Genomic DNA, 25,177 nt, shown 5'->3' on the forward strand with positions numbered 1-25,177 from the left:
GCAGTCTGTATCATCATAGGTCTGAAAAAAACTCCACACATGGATAAGGTATAATTCTCTCATGCGTTCATAACTTTCAATTTCAGATAAAGTGTTGTTTCAGACTGGATGATTTAATAGTTGTTTCAAACTGCAAAAAACTTCACAAACAATAAACAAAATAGCTACAACTGGGAAATTCACAGTTCCTTTTGAAATATACTGTTTTCAACACAATTCAAAAAAGCATGAAAGAAACTTATCTGAATCGGTGGGAACATACATCTTCATTCTTAAGTAAATTAATTGAAATGCTTTTTAAAACAGAGAATAATGACGTAGCTGGAATCCAGTGGATTACAGGACCCGAAGCAATATGGATTCACTAGAGGTAGGTCTTGTCAGACAAATCTGATCAATTTCTTTGGGTAACCAGAGTATTGGATGGAGGGAGTACACTAGATGTGATATATTCAGATTTTAGCAAAGCCTTTGACAGGCGTCTAATAAATAAACTGAGTGCCCTCGGTATGGGCTCCAAAGTGACAGACTGGGTCAGGAAGTGGTTGAGTGGAAGGCGACAGAGGGAGATTGGAGATTGCTCTGAGGAAATGGATGTTACCAGTGGTGTGCCTCAAGGTTCGGTTCTTGGGTCTGTTCTTTTTAACATTTTGTAAGTGATATTGCTGAAGGGCTGTCGGGTAAGATTTGCCTCTTTGCAGATGATGTGAATAACATGAGGAAGGACTTGGCAAAACTTGAAGAATGGCCTGAAATTTGGCAGCTAAGAAATGTAAGATCATGCATTTGGGCTGCAAAAACCTGAGGGAATGGTACAGTTTAGGGAGTGAAGAACTTTTGTGCATGAAAGAGGAGCAGGACTTGGGATTGATAGTATGTGATGATCTTAAGATGGCCAAAGAGGTCCAAAAGGTAACAGTAAAAGCTAGAAGGATACTAGGGTACATAGGGAGAGGTATGGCCAGTAGGAAAAAGGAGGTATTTATGCCCCTGGTGAGACCTCATTTAGAATATTGTGTACAATTCTGGAGATTGCACCTTCAGAAAAATAGAGGATGGCGTTGGTCCAGAGGAAGGCTACTAAAATGGTCAGTGCTCTTTGTCATAAGGCATATGGGGACAGGCTTAAAGATCTCAATATCTATACTTTGGAGGAAAGGAAAGGGAAGATATAATAGAGGCATTTAAATATCTAAGTGGCAGAAATGCACATGAGATGAGTCTCTTTCATTTGAAAGGAAGCTCTGGAATGAAAGGGTATAGGATGAAGTTAAAAGGTGATAGGCTCAGAATAATCTAAAATAGTTTTTTTACAGAAAGGATGATAGAAGCATGGAATAGTCTCCCGGTAGAAGTGATAGCGACAGACTGTCTGAATTCAAGAAAGCGTGGGACAGGCATGTGGGATCTCATAGGGAAAGGAGGAGATAGTGGATGCTGTGGATGGGCAAACTGGATGAGCCATTTGGCCTTTATCTGCCATTATGTTTCTATTAACTAAAAAGACCTGACATGGCCGTGTTTTGTCAAAAATCTGCATCAGGCATACTTACAACCAATTCCAGAGGTATAAAATCATTCAGTAAGGCCTTCCCCAACCTATCAAAAAGTAGCTCCTTTTGAAATGAGAGAGGTTATGGGTCCATGGCTGACACATTCAACAATTTATAATATTTAAAGTCTTATTTTGACTAAGCAATGCTTGCATTTCTATGATTTTTTGATGCTCAAATGTTTATGGATATTTCATTCTTTTAAAATACCGGTATGTACATAACATCCATTCATGCATTTAACTGTCTTGCTATAGTTTTGTTACCCCTGATGAAGCCATTTGAACGAAACATGGCTATGTTGGATCATTGAATTTGATTTCTTTATGGATCCTTTGTTATAGTGGTATAATATATATTTGTGTTTGTGTTTCAATCTCCATTTTTGCTGTAGATCTGTGCAGATCTCAGCCTCTCTTTGTGTAATCTCCAATTAACGTCTTATCCTAGACCAGTGCATAGGGTTCACTGATGCCAAATGCCTCATCTGGCTCAAAGAAAGGCGGGTGGTAATGCTGTGAGTGAGGATAGTCTCCCACCCCCCTAAGAAAGAGGATGGGAGGAAGGAAAGGAGCCTGAAGTCCCAGGCCAGAGTGGGGGAAGTATCCCAGACAAAGGAAAACAAGAATTTGATGCCAATTGCTTTACATTATATGGTTCTCAATAAATGAGGCATTGTACATCCTGAACCCCTGAGGAAGGAGTGTTTTCGAAACATGGACCGTGCCACGTCCTGTCGTCTTATAGATGAGAACCACTTTTTGGACAATACAAGTTTATTGACTCCAATAAAGTTCCTGTGCCTTGTACATCAATTCTGCAGTCCTTCCCTTTGTTGTCATTGTTCGACTTCTTCTGCAGACCTTGTTGGATTCTTCTTTGGTTTTGCTCTTTATAAGCTTACATATTTCTCTTCCTCTGTTTTAATTATGCCAGTCAGATTTTGGTCAGATTCCTGGTTGCAACTATCAAAGAGTTACAAGAGGTACAGAATTTGGTGCCCAGAATTCTGTTGGGGAGGTAAGGTAGCTCATAGACTCATACACTGAGAGACTGGAGAAACTGGGGCTCTTTTCTCTGGAGAAGAGAAGACTTAGAGGGGACATGATTGAGACCTATAAGATCATGAAAAGCATAGAGAAAGTGGAGAGGGACAGATTCTTCAAACTTTCAAAAACAACAAAAACGAGAGGGCATTCGGAAAAGTTGAAAGGGAACAGATTCAAAACCAATGCTAGGAAGTTTTTCTTCACCCAACGGGTGGTGGATACCTGGAATGCACTTCCAGAGGGTGTGATAGGACACAGTACGATATTAGGGTTCAAGAAGAGATTGAACAATTTTCTGAAGGAAAAGGGGTTAGAAGGGTATAGATAGAGGACTACTACACAGGTCCTGGACCTGTCGGGCCGCCGCGTGAGCGGACTGCTGGGTGCGATGGACCTCCGGTCTGACCCAGGAGAGGCACTTCTTATACTACACCAAGCATTATTGAACTTCACTGTTTGCCTGTTCACTATCAATTAACGTATAAAGTTATACTGATGATTTTTAAATTGGTCAATGGCATGGCTGCCCCTAGAGTGATATCATTCTTCTGATTGCCCAATTTGAGCTTTTTTAGGTCATTCTTTTGAAGTTGCTGCTGTAATATTCAATTCAGAAAGCTAAGTCTCCCTCCAGAGACTTTTCAATGTTCGCCCCCTCCCCCCACCCCTTTGGAATGGGTTGTTTAATTATATTTAGAGAAATTTCTGGTTTGGGTTTTTTCACAGACATGTTGAGACATTCTTATAACTGAGCTTTTTAGCTTCAGACTGTGATTTATGTTCTAATGATTGATTCATTTTTTGCTTTCTGCAACTCACTTCAAACGTATTGGATGGGTAGGATATGCTGATTTTTATAACTTCAGATTTTGAAAATCAAGAAACATCCTTATGGTATTTTATGTGAAAGAAATTGTGAATCTGTTTTATAATGACAAGGACGACTCCTTATTGATATATTTATTGCGGTCCTGTATTATCCCCTGTCCTGAGCCAGATTATTTCTTAAGCAGGTTAAATTAAGAAAGAAAAGAAATTAAAATATCATACATAATAAATATATTCATTAATTTAAAAAAATTATATACCGCATATTAACTATGTAGTTTACAAAATTATACACAAATCAACTTAAACTCCATATACAGATGCTTGCAGATCAGGTTTCAACAAAACTAAAACAGAAAGGCATTAACAAACAGTTGCATTTTCAACATTTTCTGAAAGAATCCCCCCCCCCCCCACCATGAAAAGAATAAAATCCATTAAAAATAATAATACCATGGATGGCTTACTTGATTGACTCTTAAATTCTCAAGCTATAGCTCTGTATTTTTATGTTGGTAAAAAATGTATTGCATGTACGGTAGTAAATGATCTTAATGACCAGAGATCCAGTCAGTAACAATGGTTGTTTTCTTCTCTTTTCAGTAAATGAGCTGGGGTTCCCCCCCATCCATTTCCACTGAGGCTTTGAAACACATTCTAGCACACATGTACGCAACATAACATGTCTTGTGACTTTGAAACTTATTCTATTTGGAGATCTAGGCCTGCACATTTGAGAAGTCTAATACTCATCTGTGCTCAGCTCAACTGTTTCTATGGAATAAAAAAAGGCCCTTGTGTTATAGTGATTTTCATTTTAATTCCAATGAGAGCATTTTTAGCACATTCTGTTCAGTTTAACAGTAGGCCTTTATCATAAAATGGGCATTAGTGAAGACTCGAGTTACAAAGAGTTAGCTGTAACTACACTTAAATATCATCCCAGTCTATATAGAGCAGGGTCAATCTAATTGAATTCTGGCTGGGACAAAGCCACACTTTGGAGTTTTAACTACAGTAGTGTCTCTGAGAATAAATGCTTAATTATTATAAGGTGAAATGTGTGTAGCTGTGTTTGTAATGAGAGATCTCCCTTCTTCTCTACCCCTCCCCCCATGCACAGCCATCTTGGACTTATTCAACCAGGTCACAGAGGAAGCGCTAAAAAAAAATCCCAAAGGCCTATGAATAACAGTATGCCCTCCTGACCCCTGTCCAGCACAAACTTCTATGTCTCATTGAACCAGATCTATAGCTTTGAGCAAGCTCTCACTCAGAAATGAGGAAAAAAACCCAAACTGCTTAAATCCAACCAAAAAAAAAAAAGATTCTTGGGAAGTATGAATCTCCTGTTCAATTACAGGTCAGGAATCTTGAGATACTGCTAGACTCGTCACTTACTTTAATGCTGCAAATTCAAACAATCATTAAAAATTGTTTCTAATTACTTGTGGCAACAATGAATCTGCTCCATATTTTGAAAAGACAAGTCTGTCCACAGTGGTCCATGCTGTGATAACACTGGTCAAACCATAAAATATCTGTACTAGTACTAACTCATGCATGACTGACAGAGGGCTACAAGTGACATGACTACATCACACCCATCCTACATTGGCTACCACAATCTTACAAGACTATATTTAAAGCTTGTCATGTTATTCCTAATACAAGCATTCAGTTTGCCATCTCAGACTTTACTTCTCGGATTATATTCTTGCTTTTTTTTTGTTCCTTTTACAGTTAACAAAATTGTAAGGTTTTGTTCTTCTGTGTGCAGCAGGTACAGGTTGAAATAAGAGGTAAAGCTGAAGCAGTGATCAACAAAATGGCCTGGAGAACAAAGTTCAAGGTGTATGATAATGGAGGATGAATGCAATGTGTTTCCATATGGCTCACAATTAGATTACTGAATCGGAAGCCAAGGACAGGCCTCAACGACGAAACAAAATCACACAACGAAGGAGTCGTGAGGGCAGGATGTCAATAGATCAGGGTCAGGGTGGACCACGCCCCTCCTCTATTACTATGCCACTGATAACAGCATTAAATAGCGATCTCCATTCAGATTTAGAAGCTGGTAAAAATAGTGCTTTTATTTTCTTTAGACCTTAGTTCAGCATTTGACTTAGTAGATCATTCATTATTACTTTCGCGTTTGAAATCAATAGGTATTGATGGACAAGTGTTAGCATGGTTTATATCTTTTCTTACCAACAGGCAATTTCAAGTATCGACATCTTCTATTCCATTCTCTTCATTGATTCCTTTGGACTGGGGCATTCTGCAAGGTTCGATTTTTATCACCTTTGTTGTTTAATATTTTTCTTAGACTATTGGCCACTTTAATTCAAGATCATAATATTAAATCTTTTATTTACGCTGATGATATTTTACTCATGTTTCCAGTATCTCCTTAATGCTTTAGTACTTAACCCTACAGTTTGTTGGATTTCAGGATCGCTTTTGCCATCAACTCATAAAATTAGTTTATTTGGAACTGATCTTATTCCTGTTACTTCATTTCCTTATCTTGGTGTGATAGTCTATTCCTCTTTATCTTTTGATAAACAGGTTTCTCAAGTCCTTAAAAGGGGTTTTACTGGTTGAGACATATTCGTTTTGTAAGTTCTTATTTGGATTTTAAGGTACTGCATACTCTCTTACATGTGTTTGCTATTTCTAGGATTGATTATTGCAACTCGGTATACCATGGTTTGATTTTTGTTTTTTATAATTTATATTCTGCGTATCCTACAATTCTATATGGATTACAAATTATTCAGGTATTCAAGCATTTTTCCCTAACTGTCCCAGTGTGCTCACTCTCTATCTAATGTACCTGGGGCAATGGGAATTAAGTGACTTGCCCAGAGTCACATGGAGCAGTGCGGGATTCAAACCCAGAACCTCAGGGTGTAGCTCTAACCACTGCATCACACACTCTTCTGTTTGTCTACGTCGCCTTCAAACATTGCAGAATTCTGCAGCTAAATTTCTCTCTAAAGCTAAATTATGACCATTTTTCTCTATTGCTGATTCAACTTCATTGGCTCCCAGTGCAATATAGATGCTATTTTAAGATTTTATGCTTGACTTTTAAAGCTTTGCATGTTGGGCAGCCTCCTTATTTTAGAATTACTATACCTTATACACCAGCACGAAGTTTGCGCTTTTTGGATTCTAATCGGCTGGTATTTCCATCACCTACACTAGCTCATTATGAAACCACATGCAAATTTGCTTATTTTTTTTCTTTCTCCATATCTTTGGAATAGTCTACCAGCTTACCGTATTTTTCGCTCCATAAGACGCACCTTAGATTTTAGAGTAGGAAAACAAGAAAAAAAACATTCTGAACCAAATTGTTCCTCCCTCACTCCCTGCCATGCTCTGCACCCAACCCCACACTCCTTGCCAGGCTCTGCACCCAACCCCCACACTCCCTGCCAGGCTGTGCACCCTGTCCTCCCTCCCCCCAGGCTCTGTACCCTGTCCCACCACCCTGTACCCTCTCCCCATCTGCTCCTTGCACAGTCCTATCTTCCTTGCAGTTGCACTGATCCTCTCTTTCATCCCATCTTCAACCTGTATATTCAACTCCATCATCCAACTGCCTTCCTGAATCCCTCCATCACCATCCTCTCCTTGTACTACCCTATTCCTTGTTACGTCCTCTACACAACAGACGCATCCTATCTCCTTACTATACCATCTTCGCCCCATCACTGAACTGACCTAGCCCCATTTTTGTGCCCTCACCTTTTATATGCTGAGTCCGCCCCTCCAGCACAGTGGAGCAACCACGAGCAGGCACACGCAGATGACTTATCTCACAGTGCGCTCCATGCCGCATGCTCATCATGGCTCTGTTTCCAACAGCTGCGCTCTTCCAGAAAGGTTGGGTATCACATAAGCAGTATACGGGCCGGCAGGAGCGCGCTGATGCCTGGGCCCGCCCCGTTTTCTGAATGGCTGCAGTGAGTTCCGCAAGAACTGACCCAGCCATTCAGAAAGCGGGACGGGCCCAGGAAGCAACGCAGACAGCGCGCTCCTGCCAGCCCATACACTGCTGGACCACCAGGCTTTGGAGGTGTTTAAAAAGGTACTGCGGGGCGGGGGATGTTTTAAAGGAAGAGCGGACGGGCAGGGGTTGTTTTAAAGGAAGGGCTGGTGGGTGGGTGGTGTTATTAAAGGGAACCGAGAGGGGGGGTTATCTTTGCTCCATAAGACGCACTCACTTTCCACCCCCTTTTTGGGGGTGGAAAAAGTGAGTCTTATGGAGCAAAAAATACGGTATATATGTGCTGAACTTTACATTCAGTGGTGTATCAAGTTTTAATAAACATAAAAATACCCCTGATGCAGGCAATTGCTGAAACATGACCACATTGGGTTTATGTTCATCTAATAAATCTAATTTTGTGTGCCAAAGTGGTGTCACATTGTGTTCATCCTTCATCACTCTGGTATCCTGGACTTTTGTGTTCCAGGTTATTAAGCTGTATGTGCTGTACATAGCTGTGGATGAATCATAAGGCAGTTAATAAATCCCAAGAAATAAATATGAGCCTGAATTTAGAAATGATGCGTTTCTTAAAGCCTAAGGGGCCCATTTTCAATACTGTGGGTAATGTGTGGGTTGGTATGTGCTATGCTTTTGGAATATGAAATAGATTCACATGAGCTGTGTGCTTCAGGTGCTTACCATTAATGAATTAGTTGGTCTGTGCAGTGCAGGCTTAATTAAAGCAACTCTTCTGAGGCCCCTGATGAACAGGGCTGGTCATCTGGGATTCTTTTCTTGCTGATGTAACCTGGCATGATTTCCATAAGCTGGGCATATTTGCTAAGTTTTGTTAAACTGAGCAGAAAATTAATTGAAACTTGCATAATCTCTTTGTATAGTGTCCTCCATGTAATTGTCAAGGGGTCACCTTCGAGATACTGCAATCGGGTTTCTCACGTGGTGTGGAGAGTCAGTGTTTTGGGCACAAGGAATCCACACAGTCTCGCACGTTAAGCTTCATTTCCAAACCAAATGTGACTTTACTGAAGCCAAAAATATAGAAAAGTTTGGTCATGGAAAACAGAAAAATGGTTCTTTAGAGCAGTGTGTCTCAAACCTTTTTTTTTTTTTTTTTATCTCCGGCACATTAACAGGGCAAATGTTTTACGCGGCACATTATAATGGAAATGATAAAATTGCAAAACCAACAAAAAATAAAATCTGAACGTTATTTATTTAAAGTTCTTTAAGCTATATATGGGTAATTGTAACAATATTGAAGGTAAAGTAGATAGAATTGCTAATCAATGTGATGGATGTGCTTATTTTTTAGTGTAATTATCTCAAAATGTGACTCAATAGTCGACAAGCAAACACGCATTTCTTCACCCACCATCTGTAGTCATTCTCTTTTTTTTTTTTAATTTTTTTTTTTTTCGATCTCTGTAGGAGCTTAAAATCCAAGTTCTCAAAGATAAGAAGTAGAGAATGACACAGTGGCTGTTACGGTGAGGGGGGAAAAAGTGCTCACTGCGGGTATGGGAACAAGGCCATCCACCACCCCGTGGAATGGTGAATGGCCTTGTCCTCGCAGTTATGGAAGGGAACACACACAGTCACCTCCCTCCTTCCTACCTACATGAATCTATCTCCCTCCCTCCCTCCTCCTTACCTTTGCGGCACGTTTTGAGTAACTTCTTCACAAAGCCGTCGGAGCCTGCAAGTAGTAGTGTGCGTGTGTGGACAGAAGCTTCTCCTCTGACGCAACTTCCGGTTGCGTCGGAAGAGAAGCTTCCATCCACACACACACGCTACTGCTTGCAGGCTCCGATGGCTTTGAAGAAGTTACTCAAAATGCGCCGCAAAGGTAAAGGGGAGGGCGAGAGATAGATTCGGGTAGGTAGGAAGGAGGGAGGGGGCTGCGCGAGGTGTGTCGAAGGGCGGTGAGGTGGCGAGAGGGAAGGGGGGTGGAGGAAAGGAACAGATGCTGAAAGGACATGGGGGAAGACAGAGTGGGCAGAAGACGCTGAAGGGAAATGAGGAAGAGAGAGTGGGGAGAAGACAGAGATGCCAAACTATGGAGGAGCACAGGGAAGAAGATGGGTGCCAGACCAATTGGGGAGGGGGGGTGAAGGGAGAGGCACAGTAACAGAGCAAATGGAAGATGCAGAGAGAAAACAGACAGTGGATAGAAGGAATTGAATGAGAAGATGAGGGAAGCAGAAACCAGACAACAAAGGTAGAAAAAAAAAATTCTATTTATTTTTTGCTTTAGGATAAAGTAGTATATTGTGTTTATAAAAATTTATATCACCCAGAACTTTGATTTATAAGGAAGGAATAAGCTAAATATTGCAGTACTGAAGCTTGTATGGATGCTGTGGGGATAATAGTCGCGGGGACAGGGCGATGACGGGGAAAAATTTTTTCCTCATGTCATTTTCTAATAAGAAGATCCAAACGTTAGCAAAGCCTTAATTGCTTTGTTGTTCAAGTTAGAATAACTTACAGCATAAAAAACTAAAATTATTTGCTGTTAGTTTTCAAGGACCAATAACATCAAAGAATGATGTTTGTCTGGGCGGTTGTAGCCTTACGCACACAGACATAACATTAACAGACTCTTGAATACACAACATACATGTCATCTATTGAAGGGAATTTTTAAAAATTCTGGAATCTCTAGTAGCACAGCCAGAATCTCTTCAGGGCACACAGTTTGAGAGACACTGTTTTAGAGTCTTATCATATACAGTATAAGGCAATTATTTAAACAGATTGCCTTATGCTAAAGCTGAACTTTCATCAGATCCTTTTTCTTGCAGAAGTCCAAACTGGAACAAAGAAATCTTCCCTTCCCACTCAAAAAAAAAAAAAAAGGTTATGAAGCACCAGTTTACAGCTGCAGCTTCCTAGATAAGTGTCTCTTAACCAGCGGTTCTCAACCTTCCTAATGCCGCGACCCTTTAATACAGTTCCTCATGTGGTGACCCCCAACCATAAAATTATTTTCGTTGCTACTTCATAACTGTAATTTTGCTACTGTTATGAATCGTAATGTAAATATCTGATTTGCAGGATGTATTTTCATTGTTACAAATTGAACATAATTAAAGCATAGTGATTAATCACAAAAACAATATGTAATTATATATTGTGAAATATTTATTTCTAATTACAAATAAATGTATGTGGGCGTAGCTGCATGCGGGCGGACCCGTCTGGAGACGGATAGAGGAGCGGTGTCTCGGTTCCTAAGACCAGTGTTCTTTTTGACACTTATGGACCCGCGGGAAATAAAATAATTATTTTGCGGACTGGAACCGGTCCGCGGACCGGCAGTTGAAGAATACTGGGCTAAGTCGTGCCCATCTCCACTCAATCTCCGCCCCAGACTCCGCCCCCATAATAGTACTAATTGTAACACTATTTTTTCTATTCATTTTTCATATATACACACAATATAGTTGTATTAACAACACATAATGGTTAACCACAAAATTAAAATACACAAAGCACACTGTATGCTTTTTAACATTCATTCCTACCAGAAAACAGATAATCCCATGCAAATGCAGGACCAAAAAATAAAAGTACAAATATTTACAAATAAACCCTAAGATGCAAGACTCTGCAAGCAGTACAACCCCAGAGGAAAAGAAACAAATGCATTTCTTCCTGAACAGACAAATCAATCACTAAATTAAAAAAAAAGCATTTCCCCTACCGTTGTTGTCTCTCTCCCTCCATGTGCCTTGCCTTCTGGCCTGACCCCGGTGTTATCTTTGGGCCGGTCCATTGTGCAATCAACGCAGTGTCTTCGTGCCAGTTCCCCGAGTACTGCATTGCACAAAGCTATGGGCAGTGGCTCCTCGCGCACGTCCCACGCCTCATCTGAAAGCCTTCCCTCTGACGTTGTGACATCAGAGAGAAGGCTTCTGGTTCAGGTGCAGGCGGTGCGTAGGAGCCTTTTCTCATAGCTTTGTGCTCTGCAGCACTCAGGGAGCCGGCCCGAAGACGCCGCGTTGATTGTACCATGGACCGGCAGCTGAAGAATGCTGTCTTGGGACCCAATGGACGTGCCAGCCCTGTGGACGGACAGAAAATTTCTGCGGACTGGCGGTTGAAGAACACTGCCTAAGACCATCGGAAATATGTGTTATTCTGTTGGTCTGCTGCTCTTAACCATGGAGTCTAGGCTGGTAATCCTTGAACATTTCTAACAAGCTGCTTCTTCAGACCTGCTACTAGTTTTCTCTTAAAATACAAGGAAAATAACAGCCAGTTCTCCCAGAAAAAAAGAATAAAGGCCATCTGTCCATTTCTCACCAGGAATAAAGAACATAAGAATAGCCTTACTGGGTCAAACCAATGGTCATAATAACATAGTAAATGACGGCAGATAAAGACCCGAGTGGTCCATCCAGTCTGCCCAACCATACATGCTCCATAAATTAATTATTTAAAGGGTCCTTTTTCTTAGATATTTCTGGGCCAGAAACCCAGAGCCCTGTAGTGTGCTTAGGTTGTATCTACTGGAGTCTCCATCAAAGCTCACTCTAGCCCATCTTAACCATCCCAGCCATCGAAATCTTCCCCGGCCCGGCCTCAACTGAATGTTCATATACGGGACACAGGCCCAGTACTGGTCTTAGTTCCTTCAATGTATACCCATTATTTTCTGATTAGAGATCCTCTGTGTTCAGCCCACGCTTGTTTGAACTCTGTCCGCTGCCTCAGCATTCTAATACAGAAAGGACGCACGGTGTAACCCATCCGTCCTTGCAGTAACTAGCAAGTCTGCCTGTTTAATGTATATATTCCTAAAATAGATGTCCTTTTTTATCATTTATTCATATTTCAACAAAATACATACTGAACACAACATAAAAAAATATATAAACAAATTAACGGTTCCCATCATTATCAAGACTCTTTGCATAGTCCTCACTGTGGAGAGACAATTCCATAATCGGAAGGAATGATACTTTAACAAAACAATTCTAAGAAATAAAGTAGTGACTCATCCCCAATTGTAATATGGACTAGCAAAAGCATTCACTTGGCAACCTGCGTTACTATCCCCTTTCCTTTCTTTTTTTTCACTATATGGTGGCATTACTTTTAGAAGATGGTGCAACCCCAGTAATAATAGGAGGGGGGATTTAACACAAAGAGACAGTCATCTACCTGGATACAAAATGGAAAATCAGGTCAGATGCTTCAATCTATTACAGCATCTAAAGATCTGGTGGAAACCATGAAAAGCACACCATCCTATGGATAAAGGGTACACCTTCTAAAGAGAAACAATCCTTCACAAACATAAGAACATAGAACACTTGGCTTGATCAGAACTCGGTCTGACCCAGTGTGGTTATTTTCTGGCAGTGGCCAATTCAGGTCATGACCTGCCAGGATGCCATGCTGCTTACCCCCATGGATAACCAGTAGCTTTCCACGAGTCTGCCTTGTTAAGTTTATGAACTATTTCTCCTGACTGCATCAGTCCTGCTTATCTTCCAGCTCTGCAATTCAGTCTTCATCCTTTGTAGGATAATAAGGCATTGACATCTCAGTACTCTGTCCCTAGTACAAGAAGGATAGATTGTTGGGAACAGGGATGGATCATCTCGTATAGTAATTCTCCCTTTGAACTTCTGCCCCTCTTGTGTTAATACATATTGGATGTAGTCAGATAGGCGACCATTTAAATCAATAAGAGTTCACAGTCGGGCTTTCATATCTGCAGCCAAGCTGTAAGGATGGCCTACAGAAGAGCTCAAACATGCAGCTGGGAAATTAGAGGTTTGATCAGGCAGAATTAATGCTTCTATTAATAGAGCATGTGCTGGTGCTTCTTTCATATCCTGAATATCTTATTTCAGATTATGTTGAATATTCCAAATTTTTTTGAGTAGGTGCTTTTATTTTCCGTTATTTACTTCCTGGGGCCCGTGAAGAATATGACCTGAATCTACCATTAGGTGTTAAAAAAACATTTGACATTCATTTGTCAGTAAACTTCTAGAAATAAAACAATTGCGTTTTCTCTGTACCTCAGGCTTGAAGAAAAAAGGCATTTCAGAAAAGTGATCAACTTTGGCAATTAGCATAAAATTGCCGGTTTTGTCTGTGCCTCTTAATTATGGGTCATATGCTTGGAGCTGTAAGAACAGATGTTTCCCCCATTATGAGAGCCACGGTTTCCAGTGAGACATGCCAGGACTGGTATATTCCCGGGAAGTGGGGAGGGAGAGAGATTTCTTGACAAGTCTTCCTGTAAAAATATGTGGGTGTGAGTTTTATGGTTTTCCTTATGTTCTAGAAAGGCCAAGGCTGACAGCACGAAAAACCCATTTCATTTCTTTAAACACTATCTTGCTAACCTCCTTTATAGTAACATAGTAGATGACAGCAGATAAAGACCCGAATGGTCCATCCAGTCTGCCCAACCTGATTCAATTTAAATTAATTTTTTTTTTTTTCCTTAGCTATTTCTGGGCAAGAATCCAAAGCTCTACCCGGTACTGTGCTTAGTTTACTTATATAAATTTATATATTTACTTATATAAATTTATAGTATGCCTAGCAAAAGCTTTGTTCAAGGTGACTTACAATAATAAAAAAAAAAATCCATAGTAAAGCAACACACAACAGAATTGAAGAGGACGCAAACCAACAAAAAAAAAAGAAAAATCATGCAGACAAAATGAATCGGTGAACCCCAAAAGCTTCTCTAGACAGTTGATCTGAAAAAGCTGATGTTCCTGGTAATTCTCCCTACTATCTTCTAGAAGGAAGCACTACTACTATGTTAATGCACACAGCTTAGGCAATAAAATTCTAGAATTAGAGATAGAGATAACGAACGCTGACCTCAATGTAATAGCGATATCTGAGACTTGGTTCACAGACTCACATGGGTGGGACATGGCTATACCAGGATACAACTTACTTCGTCGGGACAGAGAGGGAAGAATAGGGGGTGGGGTAGCACTATACACTAGAGATAAACATCAAAGTCACCAGAATCACAGATGTCAACTACACCGGGGAATCACTCTGGGTGAACCTGGCCAGAGGAAACGAAAAATGCTTGTATCTGGGTGTAGTATACAGGCCCCCAAAACAGCAGGAAGACAGGGATATGGAACTAATCAAAGACATTGAGAACATCACTTTACGCGGGGACACGGTTCTGCTAGGGGACTTCAATATGCCTGATGCTGATTGGAAGACACTTTCCGCTACTACCAGCGGCAGCAGAAGGCTTTTAACCTCCATAAAAAGGGCGCGACTCAAACAAATGGTGCTGGAGCCCACCAGAGATCAGGCGACACTGGACCTGATACTCACCAACGGAGAAAGCGTTTCAAAAGTTTCGGTGGGTGATACACTAGCTTCCAGCGACCACAACATGGTATGGTTCAACATCAAGATAGGCTTCACTAGATCAAACACAGCAACAAAGGTCCTCGACTTTCGGGGCACTGACTTTAAACGCATGGGAGACTTCGTCCATCAGGCGCTACAAAACCAAGCTGAAACCAATAATGTAGAGGCTATGTGGTCAATCCTGAAATGCACCTTGCATGAGGCAACAAACCGCTATACAAAAACAGTAAGCAAACGACGGAGGAAGAACAAGCCCCAGTGGTTCTCTGCAGAGATCTCGGATCTTGTCAAGGAAAAGAAAAAAGCTTTTATTTCCTACAAGCATACTGGAAACAGGGTGGCAAAAGAAGACTATCTGACCAGGTCTAAAGCAGTCAAAGCGGCAGCCAGAGAGGCCAAGATTCAAACAGAAGAACAACTAGCGAAAAACATTAAAAAAGGGGATAAATCCTTCTTCAGATACATTAGCGACAAGAAACGAAACACAGATGGGATAGTACGCCTCAAGAAAACAGACGGGACCTATGCAGAAACGGATTCTGATAAAGCCAAACTACTAAATGAATACTTTTGCTCAGTCTTTACTTGTGAGGCGCCGGGGACCGGTCCACAACTGCAGGCAAGGCAAACCTCGGAAGACCCGTTTCAAAATTTCAAGTTTACACCCAGCAGCGTCCATGGCGAACTATCAAAACTCAAGGTGAACAAAGCCATGGGACCGGACAATCTACACCCCAGGATTCTTAGGAAGTTGTGTGATGTCCTGGCGGAACCGCTATCCGTGCTATTCAATCTTTCCCTAAGTACCGGAAAAGTCCCCATGGACTGGAAAACAGCTAACGTCATTCCATTGCACAAAAAAGGTTGCAGAACGGAGGCTGCGAATTACAGATCGGTCAGTCTCACCTCAATAGTGAGCAAACTCATGGAAAGACTTATTAAACACAAATTAGATATGATTCTGACCGAGGAGAATCTACAGGATCCCCAGCAGCATGGATTCACAAAGGGAAGGTCCTGTCAATCCAATCTGATCAGCTTCTTTGACTGGGTTACAAGGAAACTGGATATGGGGAAGTCTCTAGATGTCGTGTACTTGGACTTCAGCAAAGCTTTTGATAGCGTCCCGCACCACAGATTGTTGAGCAAAATGACTTCGATGGGATTGGGAGTGATATTGACGACATGGGTCAATGACTGGTTAAGCGGTAGAATCCAGAGGGTAGTGGTTAACGGTACCTCCTCCAATACATCGGAGGTGACCAGTGGAGTGCTACTGGGATCGGTCTTGGGACCGATCCTTTTCAACATATACATAAGAGACCTGACTCAAGGGCTTCAAGGTAAAATAACACTATTCGCCGACGACGCCAAACTATGCAACATAGTAGATAACAGCACCTTGCCCTACATTATGGAACAAGACCTGCTCTTATTGGAACATTGGTCCTCAACTTGGCAGCTAGGCTTTAATGCCAAAAAATGTAAGGTCATGCACCTTGGCAGCAAAAACCCGTGCAGAACTTACACTCTGAATGGTGAGACCTTAGCTAGGACTAGGGCAGAACGTGATTTGGGAGTAATCATTAGTGAAGACATGAAAACTGCCAAGCAGGTGGAGAAAGCTGCATCCAAGGCTAGACAAATGGTGGGATGCATCCGTAGAGGTTTCGTCAGCCGGAGGCCCGAAGTCATAATGCCCCTGTACAAATCCATGGTGAGACCTCATCTTGAATATTGTGTTCAATTCTGGAGACCACATTATCAAAAAGATGTGCGGAGAATCGAGTCGGTTCAGCGAATGACCACCAGGATGGTCTCAGGACTCAAAAACCTCCCATATGAGGAAAGACTGAATAAACTGCAACCATACTCGCTCGAGGAACGTAGAGAGAGGGGGATATGATTGAGACTTTTAAATATATCACGGGCCGCATCGAGGTGGAAAACGATATCTTCTTTCTTAAAGGACCTTCAACCACAAGAGGTCATCCGCTGAAAATCAAAGGTGGGCAATTTCATGGCGACGCCAGGAAGTATTTCTTCACCGAAAGGGTAGTCGATCATTGGAATGAACTTCCATTGTAGGTGATTAACGCCAGCAGCGTGCTCGATTTCAAAAAGAAATGGGATATGTATGTGGGATCTCTAGCCGGATGAAGTCTGGGGGTGGGTCATTAGCGTGGGCAGACTTGATGGGCTACAGCCCTTTTCTGCCGTCATATTCTATGTTTCTATACATAATTTAACAATCATAAAATGCTTTTAATAATTTTTGTAGCATTTTAATTTTCTCCTCCTAAGGGTGTACTTATTTTTTTTACTACTTTGCAACTGTGGAGAAACATATATCCTTAACCGGTTTCTAAAATTTTAAAGTTGAAATTTTGTTACACATTAGTGTTTAACCGTAAAGTGTACAACTGAAAAGGAATGATTGTATTCCAACCAGTCCTGTGCATAAGGAATGACCTGTGCAGATTCGACTTGAGCCCCTGCCCAATCGTGCTGAGATTTGAACATAACTCTGCCATGTTTACTCTCATTTATTAAGTGGCCAAAGTTTTGCATTTACCCCTGGGTTTTACATAAGCCAATTAGTGCAAATTGGGTGCTAATTAGCACCAATTTGGATTTGCAAGCACATTGCTATCTGCTTTTATATACCAATTTGCACCAAAATCCTATAGTGTGCCACCCAAAAGGGGTGTGGTCATGTAAGGCACATGGGCGACTCAGGGACATTCCTAAAATTTGCACCCAGTGTTAAAGAATACCAGGGCACTGGGAATTATACCTGGTTTCAGCTGGTGTAAGTCCTGGTGCCTGAATTTGGGCGCTGAAATGGGCTATCATTGCTATTCTATAATGGGCACTTATTTTTGATTCAGAGTTAATGAATCTAGCCCTTAATGTGCATTAACAGGATAAGTTAACCCATAAGAACATAAACCCAGTAACCCATTCTCATGGTGGCCAATCAAGGTCCCTAGTATCTGGACAAAACCTACTGACCTTCCAGAAAGCAATAAACATGTTTCTTTTCTCTGAAACTACTTCATCTATCCCCCCTAGAAACTCTCTACTCCTACGCTGACGACATCCTCATCCTCCTTGAGACCGACTCGAACCTCTCTAACCTCACCGAAAACATATCCTCATGTATCACGAACCTCCAATCCTGGGCCCAATCTGTACAAATGAAACTAAATGAGTCCAAAACAAAACTACTTTGGCTCGGCCCTATTTCAGACCATTTACCCTCCTCCATTCCACTACCTTCCGGCCCCACTCTCCAGCTCGAGTTTTCAAGCAAAGTCCTAGGCTTCATCCTAGACTCCTCCCTCTCCTTCAGTGATCACCTCAACTCCCTGGTAAAAAAATGCTTCTTTAGCCTCCATATGTTGAGGAAAGTAAGATCCTACTTTCACCATTCTCATTTCGCCATCCTCGTTCAATCCACCATCCTCTCCAGACTGGACTACTGCAACTCCCTCTATATATGCCTAACTAAGAAAAACCTCCACAGACTTCAACTAATTCAGAACGCCGCGGCCAAGCTTATTTTCACAAAGGGCAAGTTTGATCACGTCTCCCCTCTCCTCTCCAAGCTTCACTGGCTCCCAGTATACTCCAGAGTCCTCTACAAATGTGCCTGCTTATCCTTCAAGATTCTACATGGCATCCTACCCCCCGTTATCCCACTCCTTTGGAATTCCTCTAACCCACTCTCCTCTAGATCCTCCCAAAAACTGAAACTATCTTTCCCATCTACAAAAGGTATATCCCGCGCGGGAAAACTTGGAACATCCCTCCCTTTTAGAACCACGGAACTCTGGAACAACCTCCCATCCCCGCTCAGAAATGTTAGCTCCTTCCAATCCTTCCGTAAACATCTGAAAACTTGGCTCTTTTCAAAAATATAATCACCCCTCGTTCTCTAGTACCCTGTTCCCTCCCTATCTTCTTATTCCCTCTCCCATATCCATCTTTGTAGTTTCCTTTTCCTCCTAACCTCTGTAAACCGTGCCGAGCTCTGCGCTTGCGGAGATGATGCGGTATACAAACCTAAGGTTTAGTTTAGTTTAGTTTAGTTTCATGGACCGGATCAATTCTGGTCTCAAACTTTGATAGACCATGCTTTGACGTACCTTACCTCAGAACACTTGAGCCTGCTACTGTTCACTGCAGATATGTTAATACCCATTCGTGACTCTATGATTTATTTTCTTAGATTCTGCAAAGCATGTGTTCTTAGTTACATTCCCTATAAGTTGTATATTGTTTCTTTAGCTTTGTGTTTTGATCCTGTAGTATGTTATTGACTCGTATCTCTGTTCCTGAAAACTTTGTGTATGTATCCTTGTAACCCGTTCTGGGCTCCTGGGGAGGAAGGCCTTTAAAAATGAATAAATAAATAGCAACATTCCATGCTACCAATCCAGGTCTCTGCAAACAAGTACCGCTAAAGGCAGGAAGAAGCAGCCCAGCTGGAAGGAGGACCGTTGAGGTAACTGGGATTCATGACTTTCCCGGAAGGGTTCCCTCCGACATCAGCTCTGACATTGGAGGGAAGCCTTCTGGGTCGGTTTTGGCGGAGGAGGGCCTGTTTATAAATGGAATCCCCATCGGCAGAGAATGCATTGGGTGCGAGGGTGGGGGGGGGTCTGTTCAACCCGCGATAGGAGGGAGGGTGGCTGCTGGACTCATGAGGGGAGGAGGGCTGCTGACCCAGAGGGGTAGGAAGGGAGGCAACTCACAGAAAATCCTTTACTGCGGGGACAAAACTTCCCTCCCCTGAGTTTGAGCGGATGTCCTCTTGTGTTCGAGGGTCCTTTGAGAAGAAAGATATCATCTTCCACCTCGACCCGTCCCGTGATGTACTTAAATGTCTCAATCATGTCTCCCCTCTCCCTACGCTCCTCGAGAGTATAGAGCTGCAATTTGTTCAGTCTCTCTTCGTACGAGAGACCCTTTAGCCCCGAGACCATCCTGGTGGCCATCCGCTGAACCGACTCAATTCTGAGCACATCTTTACGGTAATGTGGCCTCCAAAATTGCACACAGTATTCTAGATGAGGTCTCACCATGGCTCTGTATAATGGCATCATGACCTCAGGCTTCCTGTTGACGAAACTTCTCTTGATACAACCCATCATCTGCCGTGCCTTAGATGAAGCCTTCTCCACTTGACTAGCAGTCTTCATGTTTGCACTGATGATCACTCCCAAGTCTCGTTCTGCTGTAGTCTTGGTCAAAGTTTCTCCATTCAAGGTGTAAGTTCTGCATGGATTTCCATTTCCGAGATGCATGGCCTTACATTTCTTGGCGTTGAAGCCCAGCTGCCAGACAGAGGACCAACTTTCTAAAGTACGGAGGTCCTGTTCCATAGTATTCTGCAGATTGTAGCCGTTTATGATATTGCATAGTTTGGCATCATCAGCGAATAAGGTTACCTTACCTTGAAGCCCTTGAGTCAAATCCCTAATGAATATGTTGAAGAGGAGTGGACCCAGGACTGAGCCCTGCGGCACTCCGCTGGTCACTTCCGACGTTTTGGAGAGGGTACCGTTAACCATCACCCTCTGAAGTCTGCCACTTAGCCAATCTTTAACCCATGCAGTTAGTGTTACTCCTAACCCCATCGATTCCATCTTGTTCAGCAGTCTGCGGTGTGGGACGCTGTCAAAAGCCTTGCTGAAGTCAAGGTATATGATGTCTAAGGACTCTCCCGAGTCCAGCCTTCTTGTTACCCAGTCAAAGAAGCTGATAAGATTGGACTGGCAGGACCTACCCTTGGTGAATCCATGTTGACTGGGGTCCCGGAAATTCCCCTCATTCAAGACCGTATCTAATTTATGCTTAATTAGTGTTTCCATGAGTTTACACGCTATTGAACGTGTTGATTATGTGCTTAGTTTTTTCATTTGCTATTGTCTTTTATTATTGTATGTCAACTTGATACACCATGAAAATTTTATAATAAACTAAACTAACCCCCTGGTTTTGTTGTGTGGGTCTGGGATCTGCTCAGAGGTAAACAAGAACATAGTTGACAAGTGATTGTCAGGTTAAATAGTGTCCTTTAAATATTGAGTAGTGCTGAAGCATTGTGTGACACCCAAATTTTGGGACTGTTTTGCATATCCTGTGTTAAGGGCTTAGATAATTAGTCTATATGTGTTTTACCCCCTAATTGGGGAGAGTGTGGCACAGTGGTTAAAGCTACAGCCTCAGCACCCTGAGGTTGTGGGTTCAAACCCACACTCGCTGCTCCTTGTGGCCCTGGGCAAGTCACTTAATCCCCCCCATTGCCCCAGGTACATTAGATAGATTGTGAGGCACCGGGACAGACAGGGAAAAATGCTTGAGTACCTGAATAAATTCATGTAAACTATCCTGAGCTCCCTTGGGAAAATAGTATAGAAAATTGAATAAATCTATAATAAGCACTGAAATTGCACACATGTGCAATTTAATTGAATAACAAGCTAATTAGTGCCGTTAAGAGGCATTTTAACAAGCAATGTTAATTAGAATCAATTAAGGGACATGCATGTAAATTTAGGCACAAATCAAAAGGGGGCATATAAATGAGTGGATCAGGGGGTGTTCCTTTAAATTATGCACATAATTACAGAATTAGGGCCTCCACGCTTAAATTTAGACATGGACATTATTTCCACCACATTTTCATTGTTGCCAATGGCCACACCTAAATTTAAAAGAGAAGGAAGAAGAACCAAGCAGATCTGCAGTGAAGGATACAGAAAGCAAAACAACGGAAAACTGCAGAAACCCATACAATGATGTGGGCTAAGTTTTTATTGCATCAAAAGCGGTTAAAAGCAGCACATTGAAATACACCAGGGGACCCGACACGGTCCGTGTTTCGGAAAGCACGCCTTCGTCAGGGGTCCCAAATAAAACGGAAGTCAGTTAAAACCGCCAATAAACTGCGCAGCAACCTACACACAGACCGACCTTTGGCGTTCGTTACCTTCACAGGCTATAGTTTATTGGCGGTTTCAACTGACTTCCGTTTTATTTGGGACCCCTGATGAAGGCGTGTTTTCCGAAACACGGACCGTGTCGGGCCCCCTGGTGTATTTCAATGTGCTGCTTTTAACCGCTTTTGATGCAATAAAAACTTAGCCCACATCATTGTATGGGTTTCTGCAGTTTTGCTTTGTTTTGCACACCTAAATTTAGTCATGGTTCCCAGACATAAGTGCTATTCTATAAAGCATGCCTAGCTTTAAGCGCAGCTTATAGAATAACACCTTTTTTTGGTGCCATATATAGAATTCAGTTCATGTCATGACGAAGATGTTTTTACTTTTGTATTCTTTTTTCCTTTTTTTTTTTTTTAGCAGGAAAATGCTTTTCACTGACCTCACTGGTGTGGGATTCCTGCAGTGGACTCTCTTCAACTGTAGAAATGCAGTTATAGCAAATCTTAAGAACATAAGAATTGCCGCTACTGGGTCAGACCAGTGGTCCATCGTGCCCAGGGGTCCACTCCCGCAGCGGCCCTTAGGTCAAAGACCAGTGTCCTAACTGAGACTAGCCTTACCTGCGTACGTTCTGGCTCAGCAGGAACTTGTCTAACTTTGTCTTGAATCCCTGGAGGGTGTTTTCCCCTATAACAGCCTCCGGAAGAGCATGCCAGTTTTCCACCACTCTGGGTGAAGAACTTCCTTACGTTTGTACGGAATCTATCCCCTTTTAACTTTAGAGTGCGCCCTCTCGTTCTCTTGGAGTCTATTCCTTTCAGTATCTTGAATATTTCGATCACGTCCCCTCTCAGCCTCCTATTTTCAAGGGAGAAGAGACAACTAAGTTATATTTTTTAGTTTCTCCACATATTCTGTACATATTACCTGCTATTCCTCTGCACCCAGTTTTCCTTATCATCCTACTAATTCCTTATTTTGCTTTTCCCACTTTCAGTTTTTTTGTGAACATGTTTTAACCTTGGTAATTAGCATTGTTTACAAGTGTCGGACATGCTAAGTCCATCAAATTTTTCATATGTGTTAAGTGCTGAAGAAAGAATACAGATTTAAGGCTTTGATCCTCGATGCTCTGCTCTCTGGCTTGTACTGCTCATTTCTGGTTTTTTAAGGCTGGTGACAGCAGAACTTATAAGTGGCTGATTTGCTTTTATTCCGTGAAATGTTTTTTTTGTTTGTTTCATACTTCAGATCTTGGTGCATGACTGACACTCTCTGCTCTCTGTCTTGCTCATCATGCTCCAAGCCTCTGCTGAACCAGGTCACGTTTGTGGGTCTACTCACAGCAGCTTTCTGATGGTGGACACCAGAGCACAGCCATGTGGGTAGTATCTAAATCTAGAATGAGGCTCTGAAGTGGCTTAGATAGGATGTCAGGGGTTCTCATCATACTGGATCTAAAGTGTGGAAATTTTCTTCTGGGAATGCGATTTGTTGAGTTGCACAGAGATTGCCCTGTTGCCTTCTCTTTTTTTTCATATTATTTTTGTGTTGTCTTTGGGCACACATTTATCTGATTTGAATGCACATTTTTAAAATTTATGCTGCTGATGATTTGTTCTGATTCTATCTGATATTTCAAAATCATTAACTACAGTCAGAAAATTGTTTTACTTGCATAGAGACTTGGACAAAATCTTGGAAATTAAAACCAAACAAGGATAAAACTGAATTTTTTGGGATGGGAATTCCAGAAAATGGTAAAAATGTAAGAACATAAGAATTGCCATAATGGGACAGACCGAAGGTCCATCAAGCCCAGTATCCTGTTTCCAACAGTGGCCAGAGTCCCAAGCAGTAAAACAGATTTTATGCTGCTTATCCTAGGAATAAGCAGTGGATTTCCCCAAACCACCTCAATAATTGTCTATGGACTTCTCTTTTAGGAAATTATCCAAACCTTTTTAAACCCTACTAAGCTAACTGATTCCACCACATTCTCCGGCAATGAATTCAAGAGTTTCATTACATATTGTGCATGTACATACATATTTTCTCCAGTTTGTTTTAAATCTACTACTTAATAGCTTCATCTCTTGTCCTAATATTTTTGGAAAGAGAAAACAAGCAATTCACATCTACCCTTTCCACTCCACTCAGTATTTTATAGACCTCTAACATATCACCCCTGAGCCGTCTTTTCTCCATGCTGAAGAATTCTAGCCACTTTAGCCTTTCCTCATAGGGAAGTCGTCTCATCCCTTTTATCATTTTCATTGCCCTTCTCTGCACGTTTACTAATTTCGCTATATCTTTATAAAGATAAGGTGACCAGATTTGCATACAGTATTCAAGGTGCAGCCGTACCACAGAGCGATATAAGGGCATTATAAAATTTTCATCTTTGTTTTCCTTTCCTGATAATCCTAACATTTTATTTGCTTTCTTAGCCACCGCCACCGCACACTGAACTGAGGGTTTCAATGTATCCTCAACGATGACGTTTTGATCCTTTTTTTGGGCAGTGACTCCTAACATGGAACCAGGCATCACATGGCTATAGTTCAGGTTCCTGTTTCCCACATGCATCATTTTGCACTTGTTCACAGTAAACATTTTCTGCCATTTTGATGCCCAGTTTCACAAGGTCCTCTTGCAACTTTTTACAATCCTCTTGCGATTTAAGAACTTTGAACAACTTTGTGTCATCTGCAAATTTAATTATCTCACTAGTTATTCCCATTTATAGATCACTGATAAAATACATTAAAAAGTAGCGGTCCCAGCTCAGACCCCTGGGGAACCTCAATATTTGCCCTTCTCCATTGAGAACACTGACTTTAAACCAACTCTCTATTTTCTATCTTTTAACCAGTTCTTAATCCATCCCTCCTATCCCAAGACTTTCTCATTTTCTCAGAAGTCTTTCATGAGGTGCTTTGTCAAATACCTTTTGAAAATCCAAATATACAGTATAAACTGGCTGACCTTTATCCACATGTTTATTCACCCCTTCAAAAAAAAATGCAGTAGATTGATGAGGCAAGATTTCTCTTAACTAAATCCATCAGTGGAAATCCTTTCTAAGGATAAAATAGATGAACAGTTATTCAGGATGGTCTAGGTACAAGGTTCCCGTGTGGAAGTAGGAGATGAATTGTTTGATCCTCTAAGATTCCTTTACACTATCTGGACCAGATTCTACAAATGATGCCTAAAGTTAGGCACCTAGATTGGCTTATTAACTGATCTAGATGTTTTAACTTTATTTAGAAGGCTTAATCGATGCTGATAATGAGCACTTAGCACCTTGTATTAGACTTAAATTGCACTTAATTGGATGGTAGGTGCCTAACTTGGTAGGCACCTACAACTTTGCAGTAA

General features: G+C 41.6%; 1 protein-coding gene across 7 annotated transcripts in view; it reads left to right on the plus strand.

Annotated features, from left to right (window-relative positions):
* The window catches only part of GNG2 (G protein subunit gamma 2), a 139,625-nt gene that overhangs the window by 58,552 nt on the left and 55,896 nt on the right, over positions 1-25,177 (plus strand). Inside the window, exon 2 of one of the 7 annotated variants that reach the window (XM_033953019.1) lies at positions 5,651-5,721. The exons of the other annotated variants lie outside the window; for them this stretch is intronic. The gene's annotated coding sequence lies outside the window, so the exon portion shown is untranslated. The remainder of the gene's footprint in view (positions 1-5,650; positions 5,722-25,177) is intronic. 7 annotated transcript variants of the gene reach the window in all.

The sequence above is a fragment of the Geotrypetes seraphini genome, chromosome 7 (genome assembly GCF_902459505.1).
Source record: "Geotrypetes seraphini chromosome 7, aGeoSer1.1, whole genome shotgun sequence".
Taxonomy (NCBI): domain Eukaryota; kingdom Metazoa; phylum Chordata; class Amphibia; order Gymnophiona; family Dermophiidae; genus Geotrypetes; species Geotrypetes seraphini.